The sequence below is a fragment of the Indicator indicator genome, chromosome 35 (genome assembly GCF_027791375.1).
Source record: "Indicator indicator isolate 239-I01 chromosome 35, UM_Iind_1.1, whole genome shotgun sequence".
Classification (NCBI taxonomy): Eukaryota; Metazoa; Chordata; class Aves; order Piciformes; family Indicatoridae; genus Indicator; species Indicator indicator.
The window spans coordinates 5,356,552-5,367,724 of record NC_072044.1 but is presented as its reverse complement, the minus strand read 5'-3'; positions in this window follow the sequence as shown (position 1 = coordinate 5,367,724).

The following is an 11,173-nucleotide window of genomic DNA, read 5'->3' as shown; positions in this document are numbered from 1 at the left end:
GTCACCAACCCTGGGTGTGTCTGAAGGTCATTGGGATGTGGTGCTTGGGGATATGGTTTAGGGCAGGATCAATGGCTGGATTTGGTGACCCTGAGGCTCTTCTCCAACCTGAATGTTTCTGTGATTCTGTGATTTAGGGAGTGGGGATGAGGCAGAGGAGGAGCCTCGATGCCACTCACCCCTTCCAGTCTCCCAGGCTTTATTTTCAGCTCAGAGACCTGGGCTCAGTGTGGTTGCCGCTCTGTCTAAGCCCCCTCCAGTGGGTTTCCCCACCAAGGGTCTGCCCTCTTTCCCTCAGACCTAGGAAAACTGTGGGCATGAAAAACATCCTACAGCAACATCTTGTGAGGAGCAGCTGAGGGAGCTGGGGGTGTTTAGACTTCAGGCTAAAGGGAGACCTCATCACCTTCTACAGCTCCCTGAAAGGAGGCTGGACTGGGGTGGGGGTTGGTCTCTTCTCACATGCAGCAAGGTAGAGAACAAGAGGAAACAGCCTCAGGCTGTGCCAGGGGAGGTTCAGGTTGGAGAGGAGGACAAGAAGCTCAACATGAGCTGTCAAAGTGCACCTGCAGCCCAGAGAGCCAAGCAGAGCCTGGGCTGCAGCAGCAGAAGTGTGGCCAGCAGGGCCAGGGAGGGGATTCTGCCCCTCTGCTCCACTCTGCTGAGACCACTCCTGGAGCTCTGTGTCCAGTGCTGGAGCCTCTGTTCCAAGAGGGCTATGGACATGCTGGAAGGTGTCCAGAGAAGGGCCATGAGGAGGAGCAGAGGGCTGGAGCTGCTCTGCTCTGGAGACAGCCTGAGAGAGTTGGGGTTGTGCAGTGTGGAGAGGAGAAGGCTCCCAGGAGACCTTCTTGTGGCCTTCCAGGATCTGAAGGGGGCTCCAAGAAAGCTGGGGAGGGACTTTTTAGGCTATCAGGGAGTGACAGGACTGGGGGGAATGGAATAAAGCTGGAAGTGGGGAGATTCAGACTGGATGTGAGGAAGAAGTTCTTCCCCATGAGAGTGGTGAGAGCCTGGAATGGGTTGCCCAGGGAGGTGGTTGAGGCCTCCATCCCTGGAGGTGTTTGCAGCCAGGCTGGATGAGGCTCTGGGCAGCCTGATCCAGTGTGAGGTGTCCCTGGCCATGGCAGGGGGGTTGGAACTGGCTGAGCCTTGTGGTCCCTTCCATCCCTGACTGATTCTATCATTCTATGATATTAGGAAAATTAAAGTGGTCAGGCACTGGCCCAGGCTGCCCAGGCAGGTGGTGGAGTCCCCATCCCTGGAGGTGTTCAAAGGACACATGGATGTGGTGCTGAGGGAGGTGGTTGAGTGGCAGTGGCTCAGCAGCAGTTCTGAGGTTGTGAGCTCTGGGTGAGTGCTTGGACTTGATGGTGAGGCTCTGGAAGGGGCTACCCATGGAAGTTGTGGCTGCCTCCTGCCTGGAGGGGTTCAAGCCCAGGCTGGATGAGGCTTGAGCAGCCTGGGCTGGTGGGAGGTGTCCCTGCCCATGGCAGGGGGTTGGAACTGGATGAGTTTTAAGGTCTCTTCCAACCCAACCCATTCCATGATTCTATGACTCTGTGATCTTAAAGGTCTTCTCCAACCTCCATTTCCATGACTGATTCTAAGGGGTTCCCCAGGTCCATTCCCCACTGCTGGAAAAGCTCCAACCTCTCCTTTGAGTTGGCTGAGGCCCTGCTGAGCTGGGTGGCAGCAAAACGCACTGAGATGTTTGCTGCACTGGAGAGCTGAGCTGATTTTCTTCCTCATCTATTTTCATGTTCCCACAACCCCAAACTCTCACCCCCTGGGTAGGCAACAGCCAACCCAGAGCCTTAGGCATGAAGCCACCTTGGGCTGTTCCTTCTGTGGGAACTTCTCCAAACATCCTTTGCCATTTCATACCCAAGCCCTGCAAGGTCCTTCTGCAGTGTCAGTCTCCAGCTCTGCTATGCAGAACACTGAAGGCTTCCCAGCAGAGTTCATTATCTCCTATTTGCTAATTGGTTATTTATCTTTGCTTGGAGTTTCCCTCATAGTTGTGGAAGACCTAAAGCTCTGCATGAACCAAAGGAGCAGCATGGAAAATCCTGGCAAGTGATTAGGAAAGAAGGAGCTCCTGGCCCTCAGATTTTCCAGAGGGTGACAGGAAGGACCATCCCTCCTCCAGCATTTCTGGTCTTCCCTGAGAGCACAGGGATAAAATAAACCTATCCCAGAGAAGAGAGGCTGAGAGGGGATCTGATCAGTGGTGACAAGTAGCTGAAGAGTAGGGGGGCAAGAAGGGGCCAGGCTCTGCTCAGTGGTGCCCAGGGACAGGACAAGGAGCAATGGACACAAACTTGAACACAAGTTACATCTGAACATGAGGAGGAACTTCTCTAAGGGTGACAGAGCCCTGGAGCAGGCTGCCCAGGGAGGTTGTGGAGTCTCCTTCTCTGGAGACTTTCTAGCCCCACCTGGACGTGTTCCTGTGTGACCTAAAGCTCTTTGCTTCTGGAAACCCCAGAGAGCTCTTCTGTCCCAGGTCACTTTTATCCACATAGCCTTCAGCAATGACTGCTTTGGATCCCAGGAGGTCATCACCAAAGCCCAGACCAAAATGCAGGTCCACAAAGCTGGGGCACAGTCAGAAGAGGTCAAGCAGGTCAAGGGAGGTTCTCTTCCCCCTCTCCTCTGCCCTACTGAGACCACATCTGGAGTACTGGGTCCAGTTCTGGGCTCCCAGGTCAAGAGGGACAGAGGAATGCTGGAGAGAGTCCACTGGAGGCCACGAGGATGCTGAAGAGACTGCAACATCTGTGTGAGGAGGAAAGGCTGAGAGCCCATGGGGCTGGTTAGGCTGGAGAGGAGAAGGCTGAGAGGGGAAATTTTGTTTGCAAATATGTGAAGGGTAAGGATGAAGAAGCAGAGACCAGGCTCTACTCAGTGGTGCCCAGGGACAGGACAAGGAGCAATGGACACAGACTGCAACCCAGGAGGTTCCAGCTCAGCATGAGGAGAAACTTCCTTGGTGTGAGGCTGCTGGAGGCCTGGAGCAGGCTGCCCAGAGAGGTTGTGGAGTCTCCTGTGGAGACCTTCAAGCCCCACCTGGCTGTGTTCCTGTGTGCCCTGCCCTGGGTGACCCTGCTCTGGCAAGGGCATTGGACTGGATGATCTCCAGAGATCCCTTCCAACTCCTCCCATTCTCTGATTCTGTGGAAGCTGGAGAAGGTGAGGCAGTGCAGGGCTGTGAGGCAGTGCAGGGCTGTGGGGCAGTGCAGGGCTGTGAGGCAGTGCAGGGCTGTGAGGCAGTGCAGGGTTGTGAGGCAGTGCAGGGCTGTGAGGCAGTGCAGGGTTGTGAGGCAGTGCAGGGCTGTGAGGCAGGGCAGAGTTGTGAGGCAGGGCAGGGTTGTGAGGCAGTGCAGGGTTGTGAGGCACTGCAGGGTTGTGAGGCACTGCAGGGTTGTGAGGCAGTGCAGGGTTGTGAGGCAGTGCAGAGTTGTGAGGCAGTGCAGGGTTGTGAGGCAGTGCAGGGCTGTGGGGCAGTGCAGGGTTGTGAGGCAGTGCAGGGTTGTGAGGCAGTGCAGGGTTGTGAGGCAGTGCAGGGCTGTGAGGCAGTGCAGGGTTGTGAGGCAGTGCAGGGTTGTGAGGCAGTGCAGGGCTGTGAGGCAGTGCAGGGTTGTGAGGCAGTGCAGGGTTGTGAGGCAGTGCAGGGTTGTGAGGCAGTGCAGGGCTGTGAGGCAGTGCAGGGTTGTGAGGCAGTGCAGGGCTGTGAGGCAGTGCAGGGCTGTGAGGCAGTGCAGAGTTGTGAGGCAGTGCAGGGCTGTGAGGCAGTGCAGGGCTGTGGGGCAGTGCAGGGTTGTGAGGCAGTGCAGAGTTGTGAGGCAGGCAGGTTGTGAGGCAGGCAGGGTTGTGAGGCAGTGCAGGGCTGTGAGGCAGTGCAGGGTTGTGAGGCAGTGCAGGGTTGTGAGGCAGTGCAGGGTTGTGAGGCAGTGCAGGGCTGTGAGGCAGTGCAGGGTTGTGAGGCAGTGCAGGGCTGTGGGGCAGTGCAGGGCTGTGAGGCAGTGCAGGGCTGTGGGGCAGTGCAGGGTTGTGAGGCAGTGCAGAGTTGTGAGGCAGGGCAGGGTTGTGAGGCAGGGCAGGGCTGTGAGGCAGTGCAGGGCTGTGGGGCAGTGCAGGGTTGTGAGGCAGTGCAGGGTTGTGAGGCAGTGCAGGGTTGTGAGGCAGTGCAGGGTTGTGAGGCAGTGCAGGGCTGTGGGGCAGTGCAGGGTTGTGAGGCAGTGCAGAGTTGTGAGGCAGGGCAGGGTTGTGAGGCAGTGCAGGGTTGTGAGGCAGTGCAGGGTTGTGAGGCAGTGCAGGGCTGTGAGGCAGTGCAGGGCTGTGGGGCAGTGCAGGGCTGTGGGGCAGTGCAGGGCTGTGAGGCAGTGCAGGGTTGTGAGGCAGTGCAGGGCTGTGAGGCAGTGCAGGGCTGTGGGGCAGTGCAGGGCTCTGAGGCAGTGCAGGGCTGTGAGGCAGTGCAGGGCTGTGAGGCAGTGCAGGGCTGTGGGGCAGTGCAGGGCTGTGAGGCAGTGCAGGGCTGTGGGGCAGTGCAGGGTTGTGAGGCAGTGCAGGGCTGTGAGGCAGTGCAGGGCTCTGAGGCAGTGCAGGGCTGTGAGGCAGTGCAGGGCTCTGAGGCAGTGCAGGGCTGTGAGGCAGTGCAGGGTTGTGAGGCAGTGCAGGGCTGTGGGGCAGTGCAGGGCTGTGGGGCAGTGCAGGGCTGTGAGGCAGTGCAGGGTTGTGAGGCAGTGCAGGGTTGTGAGGCAGTGCAGGGCTGTGGGGCAGTGCAGGGCTGTGGGGCAGTGCAGGGCTGTGAGGCTGATCAGGGGAACCACTCTGACATGGCTCCAGATCTGCACACCAGATCCAGCTCCATCCTCTCAGCTCCAGGCTGCCTTATCTGCTGTCCCAGACCTCCAGCCAGGGCAGGGGAGCCTGGCTGAGGGAGCTGTGCCCAGGACCCTGCTGCATGCAGAGCAGGCTCCTGCCCAGCTGCTCCTCTCCCTGGTACCAGCTCTGCCCAGGGCTGACTTTCCAGCTGCTTCACACACAGCTCTGCTGGTAGACCTGCAGCTGCCTGGGGAGCTCAGGGAGTTCAAGGCCTTCATGCAATGCAGATCAGCAGACACCATTTACCCCTTGAAGGAGACAGACCAGGATCAGCAGGGAATTTTTTCCCCTGGGAACACTGTCCTGTGTCTCATCCTGATGCAGAGTCTCTTTCTTTGGCTACAGGGCAGTGGAGAGCTTCCAGTCTCACAACTGTCCTGTAATTAGTGCATTCCTCAACCTCACCCTGGGGCCCAGTGCTGAACTCTCCACTTCCATCCATTTTGCCCTTGCAAATGTTGGTCCCTCAACACCAGCCAGGGCTCAGCTCCTCCCTTGGCTCCCTGGGCTCATCCCTGCCATGCTGCTGGTGCTGGAGTGGAGTCAGCAGCAGCAGCTGCTCTGGGAGAGTTGGGGCTGTTCAGCCTGGAGAAGAGAAGGATCCAGGGAGAGTCCCTTCCAGGACTTGAAGAGGCTCCAGGAGAGCTGGGGAGGGACTTTGGCCAAGGGCTGGGAGTGCCAGGATGAGGAACAATGGCTTTGAGCTGGGAGAGGGGAGAGTGAGAGTGGAGAGGAGGAAGAAATTGTTGAGAGTGAGGGTGGGGAGAGACTGGCACAGGTTGCCCAGGGAGGCTGTGGATGTCTCCTCCCTGGAGGTGTTTCAGGCCAGGCTGGATGAGGCCTTGAGCAGCCTGGGCTGGTGGGAGGTGTCCCTGCCCATGGCAGGGGGTTGGAGCTGGATGATCTTTGAGGTCCTTTCCAACCCAACCCATTCCATGATTCTATGATCTATGCCCAGGATTCCTCTCTGGGAAGAGGCTTTCACCCTTGCCCAGCTGCCATCCCATGGCTGCCGCAGTGCAGCAGCTCACAGCTGTCCCACCAGCAAAGCTTCTCACGAGCTCTGCTCCCTTCTGCATCCCCACACTGCTGCTCTGCAAGGTGCTGGGATGGCCCAGGGATGTCCTTCAGCTCTTGGGAAGATGTTTGTGATCCAGCAGAAAGAGAGAGCTCAGAGAGAGCTCTGCTGCATGAAGAAAGCCAGAAGGTGCCTGGGATTGCTGTGCTAAAGCCAGCCACAGACTGCACCCTAGGGAAGGAATAACCAATGGCCCAACCACCTTCCACCCAGCAGAGGGCTTCTGTTCATTTCTAATGCAACTTTTTTTAAAGGAAAAAGAGTATTTTAGGCAAATCTTGCTTCAACATTGCCACCACAGTGCCCTAGTGTCCTTCAGCCCCAAAGAAGGTTGGAGCCAGGTGGGGGTTGGGCTCTTCTCACATGCAACAAGTGACAGGACAAGAGGACAAGGCCTCAAGTTGTGCCGGGGGAGGTTCAGGTTGGAGATTAGGAAGAATTTCTTCCCAAAAAGAGTTCCTCTGGAAGAGGTTGGCTGGGGAGGTGGTGGAGTCTCCATCCCTGGAGGTGTTTAAAGGACCTGGGGATGTGGTGCTGAGGGAGGAGGTTTAGTGGCAGTGGCTCAGCAGCTCTGGTGGGATTGTGAGCTCTGGCTGAGTGCTTGGACTTGATGACCTCCAAGGTCTCTTCCAACCTCAACAGCTCTGTGACTCTGTGATTCAGGTTCCCATTCTCTCCAGACAGACATCCTGAGTGGATGCCATCTCCTGTGATGCCTCAGCTCTCATGATGATGGAGCAGGGACACTCACACCCCACACACATTGATCAGGGACACCCACACCCCACACACAGATGGAGCAGGGACACCCACACCCCACACACAGATGGAGCAGGGACACCCACACCCCACACACATTGATCAGGGACACCCACACCCCACACACAGGGAGCAGGGACACCCACACCCTACACACAGATGGAGCAGGGACACCCACACCCCACACACATTGATCAGGGACACCCACACCCCACACACAGGGAGCAGGGACACCCACACCCTACACACAGATGGAGCAGGGACACCCACACCCCACACACAGATGGAGCAGGGACACCCACACCCCACACACATTGATCAGGGACACCCACACCCCACACACAGATGGAGCAGGGACACCCACACCCCACACACAGGGAGCAGGGACACCCACACCCCACACACAGATGGAGCAGGGACACCCACACCCTACACACACCCCCAAAAAGTGTCATCAGTGGAAACTTTCCAGCTCCTGCCTGGATCAAAGGTGACTCTCCCAGCAGCTGCAGGCAGACTGCACAGCCCCAGAGTGCATCCAATTAGCTGCAGTTGATAAGAAATCCTCTCTGATGTGAGCAGTGAGGGACAGGGCTCAGCTCACAGCAAGGGGATGGACATCTGCAGCTCTCACCCAGCACCACATCCCAACCCTGCCCTGCTCCTCCCTGAGGCTGCAGGAGTCAAGCCTGTCAGAAGGGTCAAATGGAGGTGAATAACTCCTTCCTTCCCCTCCTACCCAGCAGGGGACACACAGTGATGGGTTGTGGAGTGATGGAACCCCACTGGTGTGGTGCAGCTGTCCCCAGGTCCCACAGCTGAGGGGTTTGATCCTGCACTGGCAGCACCAGGGAGGGCTGTGGGGGTAATGTTTAACCTTCAGCACCCAGGACTGCAGCCTGGTGTCACTCCCTGCACAGGGCAGGGGTTTTCAGAGGCTCTGGGATGAACTTTACCCCTTTCCAGTCCTGGAGCTGACCCTCACCCCCAGTCCTCATTCCCTTCCTCCTTTTGCAGGTCCAGCCACCAGTGAGCTGAAAGTAGGTTCCTGGAATTACTTGGCCATGGCAGGGATGAGCCCAAGGGAGGAGCTGAGCCACAGAGGTTCTGAGCCAGAGCAGAGTCCTGAGGTTCTGCTCTGCAGCAGTTTTGAGTGTCTTGGTGATGGCAATATCTGCAGGGGACCCACAGGAAGGCTGGCAGGGGCTGCTTCCAAGGGCTTGCAGGGATAGGATGAGGGACAATGGTTTGGAATTTAGGTTGGACATCAGGAGGAAGCTCTGCACAGGTAGGGTGAGGAGATACTGGAGCAGGCTGCCCTGGGATGTGACTGAGGCTCCATCCCTGGAGATATTCAAGGCCAGACTTGGTGTGGCCCTGTGCAGCCTGCTCTAGCTGGAGGTGTCCCTGCTGAGTACAGGAGGGTTGGGCAAGATGCCCTTGGAGGCTCCCTTCCAGCCTGATGCATTCTGTGATTCGATGATCAAATGAACACAGCCACAGGCTGGCTGCCGAGCATCAACCAGAGCCTGGTCCCACAGCACCCAGCACTCAGCACCCATACTGCTTTCATCTCACTGCCATCCCTCCCCACCCCACAAACACCACAAACAAACACCACCCCCCACACAAACACCACCCCCCACACAAACACCACCCCACCCCCCAGCCCTTCATTTATTAATTACCAAATCACCACAACTGCACTGCGCTCACAGCAAGAGCCCTTGACCCAGACTCAGCTCTCCGTTCTCCACTCCTGTCCCAGCTCTGAGGAAGACTCTGCTGCCATCAGCTGCCTCATGCATTTTCCAGTCCTACCAGTTGGTCAGGTAGCAGTGGCTGCCTCTCCCCACACCCTTCTTCCCCTGCCAGCATCGCTGCCAGCTCTGTGAGTTCCCCCTGGGGATGAGCTGCAGATCAGATCCCAGCAGCTGCTGCTTGGCAGGGAGCTCGGAGGGGCAAGATCCCAGAATGGCTCAGGTTGGAAGGGACCTCAGAGATCATCTACTCCAAATCCCCTGCCATGGGCAGGGACACCTCTCAACTAGACTCAGCTGCCCAGGCTCATCCAGCCTGGCCTTGAACACCTCCAGGGAGGAGGCAGCCACAGCCTCCCTGGGCAACCTGTGCCAGAGTCTCACCACCCTCACACTGAAGAACTTCTTCATCAGCTCCACTCTAACCCTGCTCTGCCTCAGCTCCAAACCATTCCCCATTGTCCTGTCTCCAGACCCCCCCAGCAAAAGTCTCTCTGCAGCCTTCCTGCAGGATCCCTTCAGGTTCTGGCAGGCAGCTCTGAGGTCCCCCTGGAGCCTTCTCCTCTCCAGGCTGCACACCCCCAGCTCCCTCAGTCTGTGCTCACAGCAGAGCTGCTCCAGCCCTTGGAGCATCTTTGTGACCTCCTCTGGCCTCACTCCACAGCTCTGAGTCCTTCTGATGCTGGGAACACCAGAACTGGAGGCAGGATTGGAGGTGAGGTCTGAGCAGAGCAGAGCCAGGGGGCAGAATCCCCTCTCCTGCCCTGGTGCCCACACTCCTCTGCCTGCAGCCCAGCACACAGCTGCCTGCTGGGCTGCCTGAGGGCACTGGAGGATGGAGACTCCCTTTGGACCATGGAGAAGACAAGGGCTGATGGGGACAAGTGACTACTGGGGCCATTCCCACTGCACTGCAGCAGAAAATGTTTCCCCATGAGCACAGTCAGGCTGGAATCATCTCCCAGGGGCAGTGGTGGATTCCCCACACAGGACAGGTTTCATTCCCAGCCTGCCAGGCTGCTGGGGCAGCTCACTGCAGCTCCACCATCACCTGGAAAGGTTGTCCCAGCTGAGCCTTGGGGTCCCTCCCAAGCTGGCACTCTGGGATTCTGCCATCTGCCTGCTCAGGCAGCAGCTGTGCACTCCCCAGCTCCCAGACACCTCTCAGCTAACCCTAAATTTGGGAAGAGTTTTCATCCTGAGGCTTAAATTCCCTGGGCAGGAGCTGCTGGTGCTGTGGCAGCCCAAGTGCTGGGGACCATGCTAGGAAGAAGTGTTCCCCTCAGCACCACCTGTCCCAACCCTCCTTGCCCATGGACAAGAGTCAGCAGCTGGGCTCAGCACCCCTGGCCAAAGGAGGGGAGGTGATGCCCACAGCTGTGCTGCTGGAGCTCAGTCCACCTCCCTTTGATGGCTCTCCCTTGGAGCCACCCAGGTCTGCAAGTCCTGCAGGAGCCCAACTGCATGGCTGAACACAGTGACCTTAAAGGTCTCTTCCATCCAGGATTCTTCTAGGATTCTATGGGATCACCTTCTCCTGTCCCATGCTTGTTCTGAGCTCCGGAGGAGACCACAGACCCTTTGATGCTGTTTCCATCCAGCCCTGCTAGGCCACCTGCACTTTGCTCCAGGTTTACAGCATCCTCTGTCCTTTACAAGCTGACTGCCCAGGGTGTGCTGCACAACACCCATGGTGTGCCACAGCCTTGAAGCCATGGATGATGTGGTTCCTCAGCACACCTTAGGGACATGGGCAAGGCACTGCTAGACCACCAAGAGCACCCCAAGGGGACATTGAGGGCTGGAGCAGGTCCAGAGAAGGGCAACAAAGCTGGGGAAGGGTCTGGAGAACAGGGCTGGGGAGGGGCAGCTGAGGGAGCTGGGGGTGTGCAGCCTGGAGAAGAGGAGGCTGAGGGAGACCTCATTGCTCTCTACAGCTCCCTGAGAGGAGGCTGGAGCCAGGTGGGGGTTGGGCTCTGCTCCCAAGGAACAAGTGAGAAAACAAGAGGAAATGGCCTCAAGTTGTGCCAGGGGAGGGTTAGGTTGGAGAGAAGGAAAAATTTCATTGCTGCAGGAGTGGTCAGGGATTGGAAGAGGCTGCCCAGGGAGGTGGTGGAGTCCCCATGGCTGGAGGTGTCCAAGCAAGGTGTGGCCATGGCACTTGGGGCCATGGTTTGGTGGCCATGGTGGGGTTGGGTTGGTGTTGGACTGGATGAGCTCAGAGGGCTTTGCCAACCCAAACAATTCCATGGTTCTATCTCCTGCAGTGCAGCCAGGGAGGAGATGCAATTTGCTGTGAATCCTCAGCAATCCTCCCTCCAGCCCTGCTCTGGGATCAGCTGGAACATTCCCAGCCACTTCCACTCAACCAGCCACAGTCTGGGGGCTGGGATAGAGAAACCACAGGACTGGTGGGCAAGGAGGACCTGCTGGGCTGAAGGATGGATTGACTTCATGCTCTCCTGAAGCACTGCTGGCATTAAGCCTTGAATTGGAGCTGCCCCAATTCCCACAGCTCCAGTGCCTGTGATGGTGCAGCCAGGGGGAGAGATGGGACCCAGCTGAGCAAGCTCTGAAGGCTTTTCCAAAACCAGAGGAGGAGGAGGGGTGGGAGGAGCAGGGAGACAACAACCCTCTCCACACCAAGCCCCAGGCCCTGCTGCTTAGGAGGCTGCTGCATCACCGC